Source organism: Eubalaena glacialis, chromosome 17 (genome assembly GCF_028564815.1).
Source record: "Eubalaena glacialis isolate mEubGla1 chromosome 17, mEubGla1.1.hap2.+ XY, whole genome shotgun sequence".
NCBI lineage: Eukaryota > Metazoa > Chordata > Mammalia > Artiodactyla > Balaenidae > Eubalaena > Eubalaena glacialis.
The window spans coordinates 53,980,245-53,998,519 of record NC_083732.1 but is presented as its reverse complement, the minus strand read 5'-3'; the positions used below and the strand labels follow the sequence as shown (position 1 = coordinate 53,998,519).

Genomic DNA, 18,275 nt, shown 5'->3' with positions numbered 1-18,275 from the left:
TCCCAACCACTCTCTAATCTCCAGAAGCTGAGGTCAAAAATGGCCAGGATGTTCTGCAGTTAGGAGAGGGTGAGGCTGAGGAGCAAAGCAGCCTGCAGTCTTTTAGCTGCTTTTCCTCTCTGCTGGCAAGAGCAGGGATGCTGTTTGCAGCACAGGGAGGGGCCATTTGCAGAGCTGCAGAAGCCCGAGAAAGCTGAGAAAGAGGAAGAGCTATTTCAGGGAGGGGGTGGGGTGGTACTGTCTGCCTGGGGAAGCTCTTAGGCCCTCTACCTCCAGAGAACATTAACATTTCCAGCCCCTTCTCCACAGCCCTCTCTCTCTCCCTCCTCCTCGCCCCCAACACAAAGGCACAAATGAAATTCCTAAAAGTAGACTACTTCTGCCTAGTTATTTTTAGTATTTGCTGTTAGTATTTATCAAGCTTTTCAGTGTTAATTTGTCCTCCCACCCATTTCTCTTCTTGCCTCTAGTTGTGGGGCTTGGGATAGAAGGAGCACATACCAGAAGCAGCTGGTGACCTCATAGAAGTATCTCCTAGAGAGAGGAGACTATGGACCTTTAAAATTAACATCCCTAGCCCCCACCTTGAAGAGAAGAAAGAAAGATCTGTACTCCATTAGCTTTGGAGAGCAACACAAGTGTTGGGAAAAATAAACCCATTAAAATGTGTAGGTGGTGTTTAGCTAGCTCAAGGGCCCCAGTTAAGGAGCTGGGTCAGGGAATCCACACATGCATGAAGTGTCATAATGCAAGCAAAAATGGGTAAGAGACCAGGTAAACAAGCAGAATGCCAGAGGAAAAGTATGCAAGAGGAGAGAAAAGTATAAAAATTCATGCAAAGAGTCTGGGATCTGAGGGAACTGAAGGACTGAAGTACCATTAGGTGGGGTGAGGATGAAAAGGCCAGAAGAAGAAAGCTTTATAGCACCATGGTAAGTTATGGCTCACTGCTGAAATACTGCTTGTTCCTACCTCAACTGCCTGTCCTGTCCCCTGGAGGCAGTCATGACCAGAACAGCCACATTGCTCTGGAGAGGAAATCCCAGGACAGGTTCTAACAGAAGGCTGTTGAACTGAAGCAAGACCCTTTGCCTGGTCACCAAGGTATTCATTTCTTAGGAAGAAGAATATAGCTGTTTCCTTTTGCAGCTTCAAAAAAAAAAAAAATGTTTTGGCTGGATTTTTGTGTTCTTTGTAAAATTTTATTATCATTTTCAGTTTCCTAGAAACTGAAAAACATAATAAATGAAGTAAAAAAAATCAATACATGGGCTCAACAGTAGAATAGAGAGGACAGAGGAAAGGATCAGTGAACTTACAGATAAAATAACAGAAATTACCAACCCTAAAACCAGAAAATTGTTTAGCGAATGTACCATCATTCCTGGAAGGAGAGAAGGAGGACAAGGCTAAAAAGGTATTCAAAGAAACAAAGGCTGAAAGTTTTCCAAATTTGGCAAAAGACACAGACCTACAGTGTCAAGAAGTTGAGTGAAATCCCAACAAGATTAACCCAAAGAAATCAACACGAAGACACATTATAGTCAAACTTCTGAAAAATAAAGGCAAGGAAAAGATCTTGAAAACAGCAAGAGAGAAATGAAACCTTATCTATAGGGGGAAAAAGTTATAATGATGGTGGATTTGTCATTAGAAACCATGGAGGCCAGAAGGAAGTGGGAGAATATTTTTCAAATGCTGAAAGAAAAGAGCTGTCAACCCAGAATTCTATATCCAGTAAAAATATCCTTCAGGAATGAAGAGGAAATTAAGACATTCTCAGTTGAAGGAAAACCTAGGAATTTGTCACCAGCAGGCTTATCTTAACAAAATAGCTAAAGAAAGTCTCTAAACAAAAAGGAACTGATAAAAGTGGGAATCTTGGAACACTAGAAGGAAGAAAGAATAATACAAAAAATAAAAATAGGAGTAAGTACAATAAACTTTCCTTTTCCTAAGTTTTCTAAATTATGTGTGATAATTGAAGCAAAAATTATAACACTGTCTGATATGACTTTCAATGTATGTAGAGGAGATATTTTTAAAAATTACTTTATAAATGAGGGAGAGTAAAAGGATGTAAAGGGAGGTAAGGAGTTTACTTGAACTGGTATGACATTAACAGTACACTGGTAAGTTATGTATATTTAATGTAGTGTGGAAAGCAACCATTAAATAAGCTATACAAAGAGATATACTGAAAAAACATTATAGATGGAATTCTGAAAAATGTTCAAGTGTCCACAATAATATTGGAAAATGAAAATAAAGAGAAAATAGAGAACAGAAAACAAAAAATAAAGTGGCAGACTTTAGCTCAAGCATATCATAATTACATTAAATGTAAATAGTGTAAATATGCAATTTATAAGATGGAGATTAACACAGTGGATTAAAAAAATGACTTAACTATATGCTATCTACAAGAAACTACCTTCAAATATAATAATATAGGAGGGTGAGAGTAAAAAGATGGAAAATGATATACCTTGCAAACATTAATCAAAAGAAAGCAGGAGTGGTTATATTAAAATCAAATAAAGAAGACTTCAGAGCAGGGCTTCCCTGGTGGTGCAGTGGTTAAAAATCTGCCTGCCAATGCAGAGGACATGGGCTCGAGCCCTGGTCCGGGAAGATCCCACATGCCATGGAGCAACTAAGCCCGTGTGCCACAACTACTGAGCCTGCACTCTAGAGCCCGCGAGCCACAACTACTGAGCCCGTGTGCCACAACGCCTAGAGCCCGTGCTCCACAACAAGAGAAGCCACCACAATGAGAAGCCTGTGCACCGCAACTAAGAGTAGACCCCACTCGCCACAACCAGAGAAAAGCCCACGCATAGCAACGAAGACCCAACGCAGCCAAAAATAAAATAAATAAAATAAAATAAATAAATTTATTAAAAAAAGAAGACTTCAGAGCGAAGAAAAAGACCAGGAACAGAGAGGGACATTACATAATGATAAAAGGGTCAATCCACCAAAAAGATATAGCAAAGATACATATTTTGCATGCAACTCCTAAATATGTACCAAACAACAGAGCAAAATTTGTGAAACGAAACTGCAAAAACTACCGGAATAGACAAATCCACAATTAGAGTTGGAAACCTCACCATACCTCTCTCAACAATTAATAGAACAACTAGACAGAAAACCAGCATCATAGAGAAGAACACAACACTACCAATCAACTAGATCTAATTTATATGTATAGAATCTCACCAACAACAGCAGAAAAGATATTCTTTTCAAGCACCACAAAATATATGCCAAGATAGCCCATAAACCATAAAACAAACTTCAACAAATTAAAAAAAAATTAAAATCATAAAGAGTGTATTCTCTGACTACAGTGGAATCAAAATGGAAATCAATAACAGAAAGATGACAATCTCTAAACATTTGGAATTGAAAAAACAAACTTCTAAATAATCTGTGGGTCAAAGAGGAAGTCTCAAGGAAATTTAAAAAAATACATTGAAGTGAATGGAAATGAAAATACAGTATATCAAAATTTGTGAGACTCAGCTAAAGCAGTTCTGAGAGGAAAATTTATAGCACTAAAATATTTGCATTAGAAAAGAGGAAAGTCTCAAATCAATAATCTAAGCTCCCATCTCCAGAAACTAGTTTTTCAAGAAACTAGAAAAAAAAAGAGATGATGAACCCAAAGCAAGCAAAAAGAAGAACATAATAAAGAAAAGATCAGAAATCAATAAAACTGAAAAGAGAAAAATAATAGAGAAAATAGGTCAAACAAAAAACTGCTTCCTTGTAAAGATCAACAAAATTGATAAACCTCCAGCAACACTGACAAAGAAAAAGAAGACACAAATTACCAATATCTGGAATCAAAAAGGAGACATCACTACAGACCTCCTGATGTCAAAAGAATATTAAAGGAATATTTACAAATAAATCTACACATAAAAGTTTCACAACTTAGGTGAAATGGACCAATTTCCTGAAAAGCACCAACAACCACAACTCACACAGTGTAAGGTAGATAATTTGAAGAGTCTTATAACTAAGGAAATTGAATTAGTTTAGAAACTCCCCAAACAGAAAATTCCAGGCCCAGAGGGTTTCACTGGAAAATTCTACCAAATATTTAAAGAAGAATTAATGTTAATCCTATAAATCTCTTCCAGAAAATATAAGGAGGGAACACTCCCCAATTCATTATATGAAGCAATTCTGATACCTAAACTGAAAAAAGACAGTACAACATAAGAAAACTAGAGACTAATGACTCTCATGAAGATAGATGCAAAATTCCTTAACAAATATTAGCAAATAGCATTCAGCAGTTAATAAAAATAATTATATACCATGATCAAGTGATGTTTATTCTAGGAATGCAAAGATCATTCAATATGAAAAGCAGTCTGTATAATCAACCGTATAAACAGTCTAAAGAAAAAGTATCACAGTTATACTAATTGAAGCAGAAAAATTGTTTGACAAAATTCAACACCCATTCATGATTTTAAAAAAAAGAAAAGAAAAACTCTCAGAAAAATAGGAATAGAGGTGAACTTCCTAAAATTGATTTTTAAAAACTCTACAAAACACCGGCAGCTAACAGCATACTTAACAGTGAAAAACTAAATCCTTTCCTCATAAGATCAGGAGCAGGCAAAGGATGCCCTCTTTCACAACTCCTATTCAGCATAGAACTGGAAGTTCTACACAGTGCAATAAAGTAAGAAGAGAAAATAAAAGGCAGATCAGAAAGGAAGAAAGAAAACTGTTCACCATTCATATTTTTCTTCTCTGGGATGATGTGTCAGATCTGTTGCTCATTTTTCTATTGTGTTGTCTTTTTCTTACTGATTTGTAACATTTCTTTATATAATCTGAATACTGGTCTTTTGTTGATTTCACAGGTTGCAAACTTGTCTCAGATATTGGCATGTCTTCTTTCTTTATTGTTACCTTGCCATAAGCAGAAGAACTTAATAGTAGAGTAGGCAAATTTATCAATCTTTCCTTTCGTGATTAGCACTTTTGAACTTAGCCTTAAGAACTCTTCCCATTTGGAGGTCAGAAAGATGTTATCCTGTATTTCCTTCTACAAGTTTTAACATTTTGCTTTTTCAGCTAAGTCCTTAATCTGTCTGGAATTGATCTTTAGGTATGGCTCCTCCTTGACTTTTGGCTCAGTAAATTATTCCAACCTTTGTGAGAGCTCTGTTATCTTTCAGTTCCAACTTCCCTGCCATGCTGGTTCTGATGCTCTGTCTCTAAAAATTGTGTGGCTTTTTGTTTTCTTTTGGTATGCCTTATAATTTTTTCTTGATAGCCAGACATGATGTACCGGGTAAAAGGAACTGTTGTAAATAGATCTTCAGGAATGTGGTAGCGAGTTTTCAGGGAAAAGAAGCGTTCTATGCATCCAACAATTAGGTCTCAGTCTTTTGGTGAGCCTGTGCCTTTGGACTGCCAAGTTCACAAGTGTTTCTCAGTTTTTTTCTCCTCACTTAGGTGGGACAGGATGGCTAGAGTGGGCTGCAGTTGAGCAGTTCCCTTCTCCCACAGTGGAAGCCTAGAGGAGTCTAGAGCTGAGTATTTCCCTTCCCCAGGTCAGTTAGGCTCTGAGGATATTCTAGCAGGTTAGGCTCTGGTTAACTAGTTTCCCCTGAGGGCAAGAACAGAGTGTTATGGCATATTTCAAAAATGTTCATTTTCCCCTCCCCCTTCCAGAAGCCTGAGGGGATTTTTCTCTGGTATTTACTGTGGATATCTGGTAGAGCTCCTGGAAGTAAATCTCACAGTATTGTGAGGACCCCCCCACAATGACTGTGCCCCCCTGGAGTGTTTAACTCTCAGAGTTGTCCCCAGGGAGACTCCATCAGTTGGTCAATTACAGTTCACATTTTCCTGTCCTGGCACTGCTTCCTGCAGCGCTTTCTGTTGGCAAGTCTCTGCTCAGTTTCAGGCATAAGAACAGGAAGGGCAAAGAGCAAAAAGCAAATGCCAGAGCCCTTTAAAAGAGCTTTTCCAGGAGCTCTACCTAGTACCTCCAGCTTACATCTCCAGGGGCCCAAACTGTTCCACCTGCCCATCCTTAGCTGTAGTTTAAATAGGGCAAATTGCTGCCCTGAGCAAAATCAAGGTTCAGTTAGGACAAAGGGTAGACTGGGTGCTGGATAGTTAATCAGCAGTGTCTGCCCCACTCTCTAAGCTCCTGCCAGGATTGCCTATCCCTCTAGCAGGGTTGTTTGGATAACAAAATGGAAGATCACATGCAAGAGCATTTCATACATTATAAAATGTGTTTCATAAACAAAGTGGAAACATTCTGAACTATTTTCTCAGAGAGCAAACCTAATGTTAATAGAAAGTCTTACTAAATGCAAAGACTTGGGTAATCAATATCTCTTAAACCTCAGCTCATTCTCTTTCAGACATCTTTAGATAGCCCAAGATCCAGTGTTTTCATAGATACACATCCTCAAACACCAGTCTTCAGATGCAGATTATTGCCGAACATTGTTGTAGTGGACATTTGTTGATTTCCTCCAATACCCCTTTCCTCCTTTTCTCTTCCTCTTAGTAATCTGAATGCCTTTCCATGTGATTTTTCTTTGGAGTGTCCTACCCTCTCCTCTAAGGATAAGGCTAGATTAGTTTAAAGTCATTCAGCAAAGTATCGTGACTGATTAAGCGATGGGCAGTCAGAATGACTTCAGAGCTTGAGACTGGCAGCATGCTAACACTACACTCTTGGAAGATGGATGTGTGGTCTTAAACTGCTGAAGCTATTTTTTTGCACCATGAGGAAAGGCAGCCACAAGATGAAATCAATCTACAGAGAATGCCATGCGAAGAGAATGCAGAGAGTCAAATGATATACATAGTGAACCTCTGTTTCCCAAAAACCAACCCTACATCCAGGTTTTTCTTCCCCAGCTCAATGAACCAGAATATTTCCATGTCTTGTTATTTATTTGTTTAAGTGAGTTTGAGTTGGGTTTTCTGTTATTTGTAGCCAAAAGATTCCTGAATGACAGTTTCCACATATATTCCAGGAAAATATTATATATATTATTTTAAATAATGTATATATTTTAAATAATATATTACTTAGTGTATTATATGTTTATGTTTATATATACACACATATGTGTGTATATATATATATTTATAAGTATAATATATATATATATAAATATATATTCTGAAATTTATAGTCCTTCCAGGATTAAGGCCATAAGGCCTGAATATTACTAAGAACGCTTGTAATACATTTCCTGCATGGCATCTGTCTAAAGGATTTTAGACTTTGACATGCCAGGACCTGAGTCTTGCTCTTTTAGGGACTGTATTTATCACCCCTGCAGTACAAGACTCAGCCCTGAGTACTTTGAGCCAAAGACCAATTAGGCTGAGATATGTCAGTGTTCTTGTAGGTGTGTTTCCTGTTTCCTGTTTGCAAAGGCAACTACAGAAGAAATAAAAGTAACGGCCTTACATAAACCGCTTACTGAGCTGTCAGGTGTTCAAGTAAGTTATTCATTAATTATGAGTGATCTCAGTCACAGGGCCAGAGAACTGCGGGTGATAAAATCTGTCGTGATAACTGCAGAAGGCTCTGAGATCCGAGGCGCTGCGTGACTGCATATCGTGAGTTACTTTTTTAACCTCTCAAATGCCTGTGTTTTAAATTGTATAAATTATGATTCAGAATGCAAAGATGTTGCATCCTAGTTAAGTTGTTGTGTGTTTATATGTTTTTGGTATTTGGTAAATAGAAAATGGTAATTTATATCTGCCATGAAAACTTTGTTGTGAAGTATACATTTCCATTTTTAACTGTAGATGAATTTGTATGTTACCAAAAAGAAAACTATGCCACCATTGTACTTTTGTAAAAATTGTTTTCTCTTCTGTGGTGCCTCTGATTAAATAGAAACCTAAAGAACTTTACTTTAAAAAAAGTAGGAGAAGTTATAAAGAAGTAAAAACCTGACTTGCTTCCTGGAAAAAAAGGCAATAACTATGTGCCCCTCCTTACTTTCCAAATCTACTCATTTGGTATGGAAAATTGAAGAGGATATTGTGCAGCAAGTAGATGGAATGTTTTCTAATTCAGAAAAGATTCTTTTGAAATTCTAATGAGGGCAGCAGCACCCGCAGTAGTGAATTTACTGTTAAGATAGGAACATTATTACTTTCCTACTTTGTTGATGTGGGTCTCAAAAGCCATCTCATTGAATGTTTAGGAAATTGGCTTTTCAGGAAGGGAAATCTGCTGATTTATGAATTTCTTGGAAATTTTTCAAAATATGCTAATGGCCCCAGATGAGAGCCAGCCAAGATTTGTAGGCAAGATAATATCGCTTAAGCCCTGGTAATACCTTTTGTGACTGTTTGTAAACAAGGCATGAATATTTACTTGGCCAAATAGTTTTATATGAGGAAAAAATGGCAAAAATATTAAAGTAAATGTGGGCCAGAACAAAACTTTGGTTTGTATTTTGCTGATGTTGGAGGGAAGGGAGATAAGTCAATATAAAATGAAACTTAAATGTACTTAGCTCTTTTTCATCCCACTTCCTTCATCCCCATTAAGTCTCTATGGTTTAATCATTAGATGAGCAACATGGCTCATCTGGATGTAATGTGAAGGTGAAAGTGAAAAGCCTTTATTCCAAATTGGATAGGCCAGTTCTTTTAATGAGATCTATAGGACAGTAATAAAATATTTGAAGTCAAGCTAACCAAAATCTTTTTTTTTTTTTTTTCCCTCATGACATTGATAACTAAGCCTCAACCCCAATGCATTTCTCCTGGAGCCCAAGAAAGAATTGTGCATTTAAGTTGGCAGTGATCAGGCAGCTTGAGATATTTTGAAGTACTTATGGATCTCAACCCTAACTGTGATAGTAGCCATTGCATTAGTTCCTTGGATCTTTCTGATATCAAACTAAAGGATAATAGAAAAATGTGCATTCTTGTCCCCAAAGACAGTAAAGCATGAGTATGATCCAACATAAGAACCCTTCCCCTTGACGTGAAGGTGTAGAGAATCAGTATGTCTGCTGTTGGCTTCTGGTTGTTTCTGCCCCTCCTCAAGCATCCAAGTTTCTCTTCTGTGTCTGTGATCTCAGGGACAGGTGATTCCTCACTGCAGATTCCCTTCTTGAGTGAGCCCCAAATATACTCTACTTCATCTCTGCTTTATGCAGAGCAAGGAGAGGCTACAGGAGTTTGTGCTGCAGATTTGAGGCATCTGCCAGACCCAAAGGAGGACGATTTGAATAAGAAATTGACCAAAAAGCTCTTGAGGCAGTGAAGGAGCCACTTCCTGCTCAACTACTGTTGTCTCGAGAGAGGAATGGGCAAGGCAAAGATGAGGATGACCCCTTAAACAGAGGCTAAACTGTCTAACTGGGGCTTTCCAAAAGAATGGCCTAAGTTAGCAAACACTGCCCCAATTTCCTGGGCTTTCTGGAATTTTATTCAAGAATTCCAGACACTCTTGTAAAAATTACCTAGTGACAGAGTTCCTGACAACAATAGATAGGAAAGATATATGTAAAGAAGCTATTTTAAAGTGAAGTATATGAATAGACTCTAGGTTTACAATCATTTCTGATTTCCTGTTGTCTGGGTATCTCTTTTTAGCGCCCTTAGGCTAGAATTATTTTGTCTGGATCCCTAAGAAATCCATACTCTTCCCCAACGCTTCGTATGTGACTAGCTTCTCAGTTACATGATATTACATGGAATTATATTTTTTCTACGGTTTTCTGCACTAAAGACCTCTTTCCTTCTTCTCTTAAAAAAATGCTATTTTAATCCCCTTAGCCTAGGAGCTTACTACTCTTTATTTTCAATGTCTCAGAAATCCTCCTCTATCAAAAAAACCTGCTTCGTCAATAGCATACCTTTCGTTCAGGAGTAGTAATGGGGAGAGATTATCTCAGAGGCTGAGAACACAAGACACCAAATATCTAAAGGATAATTAAAATATCCTTCCAGATGTTTTCAAATAGAGACAAATACTGATCACTCAAATAATTGATTCCCTGACAACGATTTTTCACTCAGTCATGTTCTTAATGCCAAAACAGCTAATAAATTCAATGGGAAAAAAATCTGCTTTTTTATTAGTTTGTAGAAAAAAGAAGAGAAAGAGAGTAGTTGACGTCTCAGCAATTTTGCAACAAGTTCTTTTAGTGTCATGTAGACTTAGGAGAATGCAGTTTGTAGTAGATAACTGATGATTCCAATTAACCAAAAAGTATTGATTAAGCACCTACTAACTTGAGCCCTAGTGGAGAATGATATAGTATAACATGGACTCATATATTTAATAACAGATCATGTTCCTAGAAACCTAATTCATTTACTCATTCAATAAATACTTATTGAGTGCTTGCTGTATGACAGGCACTGTGTTAAATGATGGGGATTTTAATGGGGAACAAGGCAGGGATGGTTTCTGTCTACAGCTGAGTGTGGGGTGTAGGGAAGATGTTAATCAAATAATTACACAAATAGATTTTACAAATGTGATCAATACTATGGGGGGGGGGGGAATAACAAAGAAAAATGGGAAACCAAGACTATAAAATACAGGCAGTACCTACATCTAGTCTAAGTGGTGATCGGGGAAGACGTCCCTGAAGAAACCTGAAGAGGTTGGGAATGGGGAGGAGAATGCTCTGGGCAGAGGCCCTGAGGTAGAGGGAGCTTGGAGCTTACTGGGAACTGAGCCAAGGCCAGTGTCGCTGGGGAACGGGGTGGGGCAGGAAAAGCTAGAGAGGTGGCAGGGGCAGATCGTGAAAGACTTAGTAGAGAATGAATGAACGAACGAATGAACATGAGTAGTTAATAACATGGAGTTAGCCCTGTCGTCTCCTGTCATTAGTGTGAAAATAAAAGGAGTTTGCAATTGTATAATGACTCTGCTGTTTGGGAGATACGGTATTCATTCATTCATTCAGCCATTCAGCCAATAAACCCAAGACAAAAATCCCTGTTCACATGGATGTTAAATTCTAGTGGAACAAGCAGCAAATATATAGGTTTTATAGTAAATTTTTGTTTATGAATAAATGGTGTTAAGTGGTCTTTCGATGGAATTTTAAAAATAATTTCAAATATATATCATATTGCATCTATGTATGGTTATTCCTCTGTTTAGTTAAATAGAGTTATACCCTTTAGCAGATCGAGGACCATGCTCAGCCCAGGTGTTCTTCACAGTACTCAATTCACAGTCAAAGACTTTGGAGAAATTCCAAGAGAATAAGATAAGAGAGGGAAGCTAAGAGATTTGCATTTGTTCTTCTTTCTGAGGAGCTAGTGATGCCGCTGCTCACCAGCACCTTACCATCTCTTCCTGGAGTGGTGGGGGCAGGGGGAGGGGAGCAGTGAAAAAAATGAAAATAACTGAGGCTAACACTGATGGAAAAGGATCTCAGAGGGAGAGCATTCCAGAGTCTTTCTATTTCTTTTTATGAAAAGAGCTTAAAACATCTTATTATATACTTAAAATACTTTATAGATTTTGCACATTTACCATCTCTATAAAAGGTTCACATTTTACAATCAATGTGCACATTTAAGGAGAGATGTTTCTTTGCCACATTCCCCAAAGCTCTTATTTAATTGATGGCGCATCTTAAAATCATCAGTGACTTACAGTCAGAAAATAGTACTTATCTGGAACCTTGTTTGAGTTTTCAGTCATACCTGTCTTTTCTGCTTGAAGATCTGCTTGAAGATTTCCTGGTGACAGTGTTTCATATCTGCATATAAATTATTACCATCGATGGAATTAATAAACCAGAGCACCTGTGAGGGTCACCTTCAGGTCTTGTTTGCAAAAATCAGAGAGTAGTTCATTGTATCAAAGGGAGGCATAATAATTATCTGTTTTAATCTTCAGGAACTTCCTTGCTTCTGATTTCCAGATTGCATAAATCAAAGTGATTATTTCTATATAAGCCAAGAGGAATAATAGAAATGTTGCTAGTGTGATCCTTTAGTACAGGATTTCTTAACTGCAGCACTGTTAACATTTTGGACCAGATAATTTTGTTGTGAAGGGCTGTCCTATGCAGTGTAGGATGTTTAGTGGCAACCTGGTACCAGTAGTATCCCCCCAGTTATGACAGCCATCTCTAGACGTTGCCAGATGTCTTCTGGAAGGGGCCAAATCACTCTCAGTTGAGAACCATTTCTTTAGTATATCATAATCACGGACTCACAATGCTGCTTTATTTAGCTTTTGTGTTGTTATTGTGTTGCAAACGTGTCCAACTCTAAATGCATAGCTTTCAGTTTAACAGGATGGTATCTTTCTAATTCTATAGTTCTTACATCATAATTAAAAATAATGTTATGAAACCAGAATTAGATTTTTATTCAGCCAAATGTGTGAAATCCTGACATGGTAATATGTTTTTTTGGGGGGGCAGGGAGGGAGGCGGGGGTGGTTTACACTTTAAGGGCCTTGTTTTATTTGTTAAAGCCTGACAAAATTTTATCCTCAAAGTTTAAAACTTACTTAGTGGCTCAACTATTTTTTTAAAGATACATTTATGGGAATCTTAATGCCACAAAAGACTCCTACTCAGTCAGCTGCAAGAATTAATAGCCTTTTGGTGACACATAGAAACTTGAATGAGGCACATTCAGCAAGTTCATTTCTAGTTTTATAGGAAGCCGAAAACAGCAGAGAGAAAAAAGTGCTACCCTTGTATCCTTTGGTGATGGTACTTGACATTTTAGTGTAAGTTATTACAATAGTATATTGATTTAATGTTCCCTTAATATCAGTGGTTTACTCAAAGTTTCTGAAAACGGGAAGAATGTGTGTTCTCTCTGTCACTGTTAAGCTAAGAAATGGCATTTCAAAATCACTTTAATCGTACATGATTAAATCTTCTAAAGTGGTATTTTACTATGCTGTGGTGCCTGGGAAGACTTGAGGTTACATAAATTCACTTAGACGTATGACTAATATATGACACCATTAAGAGAACTATATTTTAAATTCCTTTTACTGTTATTATTTACTTCGCCTAAAGGCCTCTTGACTCAAAGTGTTTCATATAGCTCAAATGAGACCAATGTTATTTTGTTAAATAGAGCCTTCTTTCATGTCACTATTATGTTCAGGAATATTTAAGAACTTCCAATTGTCTCAAAAATAAAGTTCTAATTCTTTTTCATGGCACTTAAAGTCCTCTACTAACTAGACTGCAGTCGATCTCTTCAGATGTATCTCCTTTACCTCCATTTGCCCCTGTCTCCATATCACACTCCAGCTGCAATGAACTAGGTTGCCCAGGGCATCCTTGCATTTTTCTGCCTTTATAGCGCTCTCATGCTATGATCTCTACCCCTTAGATTCCAATCCATGCTTAAGAACCATTTCTTCCATGAAATTTTCCCAAATTTTCTCAGTTGGAATTAATCTCTCTCTCTCTCCTATAATGTTTGGAAAGCACTACACTAGTGTTCTTCAAACTACCTATGAGAAGGACTAGATTTTTTTAAATTTCCAGTTTATTACAGGACAATATGTATCTTCCTATCTATGACCAGTACTTAGATCTCGCCCTGTGAAATTCACATATCTGAACTGGTCTAAACCCCATTCAATGAGCCAAGTCCACTTGATCACACGTTTGAGTAGTGCAGCTATGTCCAATGCTGTAAAACTGTCTGAACAATTACTCGCGATCTCTGTACTTGTGCTGTTGCTGATAAGAAATAGTTCATGAGGTGGTGCTGGTCCACAGACCACACTTTAGGTAGCTCTGCCCTAGACTATAAGCTCTACGAGGACAGGGCCCAGGTCTGCTTTTTCATCATTATAATTCTAGCACTTGGCATTGCCTGTCACATAGTAAGCACACTTATTCCACGTAGAAGTATCATGTTACAGGTAACAGCACCTAAAAGCACCAAAGTAGCTTGGATCAGATTGTGATCACTTTTTAGCACCTACAGGATTATCAGACCTAACCTGTATGAATGAAAAATATCAGACTGAAAATAGAAATGAATGAGAATATCAGACTGTTTTATTTTAAAAACACATGTTCTTTAGTATAAAATCTACTGAAATGAAACACCCAGCCTGCTAGTGCTGGTATAGGCTTTATAAATGAAGCTCACTTAATCAATAATTTAATTTTCTTTCCCTAAATAGTTGCAAAAACTCACCGTATTCAACTTCATTTAAGTAAACTAAATGGAGCTTAAAAGAAATCCAAAACACTTTGCCTGTTAAATAGCACTATTGAGAAATTGTCTAAGAGAAATATATTCCTCATAGAAAAAATCCCCACAGAAACAAAACTATATTTGAAACCAAAATGGCTTTCTTTTATGCAGCTCAAGGGGATACATTGAAACTCTTAAGCAGTCCAAAATTGTATTTTTGAAAATGAGAATCACATGGAGTTAGTTTAACATCTACCACTGTAAATTCTACTGGGGAAAACACCTGGAATATGAGTAACATTTTTCAAAATTTAAAACGTAAGAGATTCAGAATACTTGACAATGCTATCTGAACATAGATTTCTAACTTTCAGTAGTTCAAGAGTGTATTTCTGAAGTGGTAAGAAGTAGTTGCTGTTGAATGGTCATATTTTTCTTTGACTATTTCATTATATTAAAATTGATAGCCAAGAAAAACAAGAACATTTACTATATGTTTTTCTCACCATTATTGGCCACTTATTTTTCCATGGAAAATTCGTTATTTCTGGGAAACATTTGGCATATGACCAGAACCATAATTAGTAACAGTTTGATGTTATAGGAGTTCAAATTTTGGCAATTTATAGCTTCTTCCTCTGAAACATAAAAGCAGTAAATACAGATCGTAAGGGTGCATTCTGGAGTCAGCTTTTCCCTCCTTTACAAGTTGTGGAATTTACTTGTTTTGATTGGGGAGGTGTTTGAAGACTCACAAACACTTTTATAGCTCTGCCTCAGACCTAGAATGTTCCAGAAGGAGGCACCGTTCTAAGTACTTTACACACATCAGCTTATCTAATCATTGCAATAGCAGGTGAGAAAACAGAGGCATGAAGACATTAATTTGCCAAAGTCACTTCAATAAGAAACTGTGTAGTTGAGATTCGCCTCAGGGAGTCTGGCTCCAGATTCTGTGTTTTAACTTTCATAGAGTAGGGTCTTGTGCTGCATTGCTCCTATAAGTAGAGATTCCATTGGTAGAATCCTGCTGAAGAAGTTATTTTCTTGCAGACTGTCTCTGCCTAATACGTCATAGCTGGGAAATGCTGAGTAACTGGGGAATATTAGATGACTATGAATGATGGGTAACTGGGAATTCTGGGTAACTAGAGAATGCTGGGTAACCAAGGAATCCTGAGTAACCAGGGAATGCTGGGTAACTGGGGGAAAAGGGTGAGACGCTATTAGTTGACAGTTTACTCTGAGAAACTTTCCAGCATCTGTAAACCAAAGGGTTGCCATCAGTATAAGATCTGGGGCTGTCCTGCAGAGTCAGTCACTCTCACACAGGATCCCTAAAAACAGTGTTATCTTTGAATCAGAAGGATAAATATTTGCAGTAATCACTTTTGCCTTGTGTTGGAAGCCATGGTTGCTGAGGCTGATTATTCACAGAAGTAAGGCATCCTTTGTTACTAATGGAGTTACTGAGGACTGAAAATGCAACATTGCTTTAGCAACATGAATCATAGTATTTACTCTTTTGAGCAGGAACAGCAAAAGCAAGTAGTATGTCTTATAAATGTCCTGGCAGGTATTTTTATTTTCCTTTCCAACTAACATTGCTTGTATCCATTGTCATGGTATTAGCAAAGTGCTTTGACTGTGGCTTGGCGGGGGTAGGTTTAGGTATATTCCCTTAAGTACAGAGATCAGCCCTGAAAGCTGGCATTAGCCCAGTGTAGAACCGAAAAGAAATTAGGCTGCAGGTAGGAAAAAGTAGTAAAAGATTCCTACAACTCTAATGTTCTATATAAGGCTCCTAATTTTCACTGCTGGCAAGTATGTGACGGTAGCGATAGCACCCCTGTAAGATGTGGGAACTTGCTGTAATACTCTTCAGGCTTCTTGTTTTGTTGGCTCTGATCTTTCAGGCGCTGATAGAGTCCATAATAACTAAAAGCGAACATAATCCCTATTTCCTCCTAATGAAAATTTAATAGTTTCACTAATAACAGTGCTAGCACTCCCCTGTCATTTACCCTTTATCATGCGTGTTGGAGAACAAGTTTGTCTCTGGGGAGAATTTGATCTGGATGCACTTCTACCCAAGCCCTCCTTTCTTCTCCAAATTAAAATAGTAACTATACATTGGAGAATCCTGGCATTCTTTTACTATCTTTTCTTTCTCTGCCTCCAAAGTCATCCTAGCTTGCTGTCTTAAATTATGGTGTTCTAACTTGACTTCCGCTCTGATGAAGAGCAAGAAATCCCAGGGGTTGGGGCCATCTTAAAGGAAAGACTGTCTCTGCAGTGGCTTGAACAATTGTGGGAGAAAAGAGGGGCTAACCTTCCTGCGTGAAAACAATGGGGAAAGAATCAGTTCATCCCTAAAACAGAGGCAGCTGTTCATCCTGGAGGGGGAGATGTTCCACTTGGGATTGTCATCCAATGATTAATGTCTGTTCAATCCCAAGATAGGTGGAGAAGCTTGGAATCTGAGTGACCATATTGTTTGATTCTTTGTCCCTCTTGGGGAAGGGTCCTGGAATGTGTAAATTTTCCTCCTGCAGTTTCACTTTTCAGGGCTTTCCACATTCTTGGCTTTGCTTTTGCTTTGTTGTGTCCTGGAATAACTAATTAATTATGGACCCAATTCCTTCTGTGCACTTGTAATTGGACGGCTTGAAAATTGCTCCATGCTGGCTTAAATAATGAGGAGAGAATTAAAAGGCTGAGAGGTGCTGGGAAAGATAGAGAGACCATGACCACTGGAAATCCAGCAAATATCACACCAGATATCTGTTACGCCAGTAACCAGGGGAGACAGAGCACTGGGGCAGTGGGGCTAGAAAAAAACACTCACAGTGAAGTGATAAAAGGGACAGGGGCAGCAAGAGGGTCCATTGTTGAGAAGAACATTTTTGTGGAAGGAAATCCTGTTTGAAGGCTGTACAGGCTGGGCAGCTCTAGCCAGCTAATGCCTTCTCTTGGGGAGGTGTGTGGGGTGTTCCCTGAGAACAAGGGAAGAGCCAGGACTTTGGAGTCCAACATACTGACATCTGTGTCTGGACTCTGCCATTTACTAACTGTGGGATTTGGAGCAGATGACTTTACCTCTCTAAGCATCCAGCTCTTCATCTGTGAAATGAAAAATAATAGTACTTGTCTCAGAAGGAGTAAGTGGGATCAAATTGGTTAGTGTCTAGACCACTTCCTGGCACATAGCAAACTCTCAGTACTGGCTAGCCATTCTTATTATGCAGTTATGTTGTCAACATAATGATTTAATAACAATAAAGATATTAACAACAGGTAAGGTAATTAGCCTGGCACAGCTCAGGAAGGGTTGGCTTTAAAATGCATTGTAGGAGAATTATTATTCCCATTCTGTCTTCTCCACTCTCTTCATGGCCAGTTTGGTTTTTCCCCTTATTATACCCCCCCTTCACTCTTCCACTTAGGGAAGGAGAGGAATTTAAAAATTGGATAAGAACAGTGCAGCTGTTCAGCTGGGGCCTTTGGTTATTGGAAAGGAGGCCACCAGACCACAGCTGGCCAAATAACCCATGGAAACCATTCCCAAAATACATTCTGTTATCCTGTCCTGCTACTTATGTCATTTAGACATAAGGTGATTTGCAATTTCAGATCCTAGATCCTTCTCCCCCATTAGAATGTAAGTCTTCAAGATGGCAAGGATTTTTGTCTCTTTTGTTCACTGCTATTTCTCTAGTGTTTAGAACTATGCCATGCACATGTATGTGTCCAATGAATATTTGTTGGAGGGAGGAGGGAAGGAAGGAAGGAAGGAAGGAAGGGAAGAAGAAAGGATGGACAAATGAATTTCACCTAGCAGAACTTGAAGGCAAAAAAACGTCTTGGAAAGGAGACCTCCTGGCTAGCCTAATGGGTTGACAGAGAAGGCCTGTAGGTATTCAAATCAACAAACATTTAGTGAGTACCTACTCTGTACCTGGCACTGCACCAGGTTGTAGGGATATAACAAAAAATAAGATACCATCTTTGCCACCAATGACAGACGTCTAGGTGGGATCCAGACAGTCTTAAATGTGATGTAACTGAGGTGGCTTTTG

At 38.2% G+C, this 18,275-nt stretch overlaps 1 protein-coding gene across 4 annotated transcripts in view; it reads left to right on the top strand.

Annotated features, from left to right (window-relative positions):
- Window positions 1-18,275, top strand: part of NCALD (neurocalcin delta) — a 439,751-nt gene that overhangs the window by 263,331 nt on the left and 158,145 nt on the right. For 3 of the 4 annotated variants that reach the window (XM_061171579.1, XM_061171576.1, XM_061171577.1), the window contains one exon: window positions 7,545-7,632. The exons of the other annotated variant lie outside the window; for it this stretch is intronic. The gene's annotated coding sequence lies outside the window, so the exon portion shown is untranslated. The remainder of the gene's footprint in view (window positions 1-7,544; window positions 7,633-18,275) is intronic. 4 annotated transcript variants of the gene reach the window in all.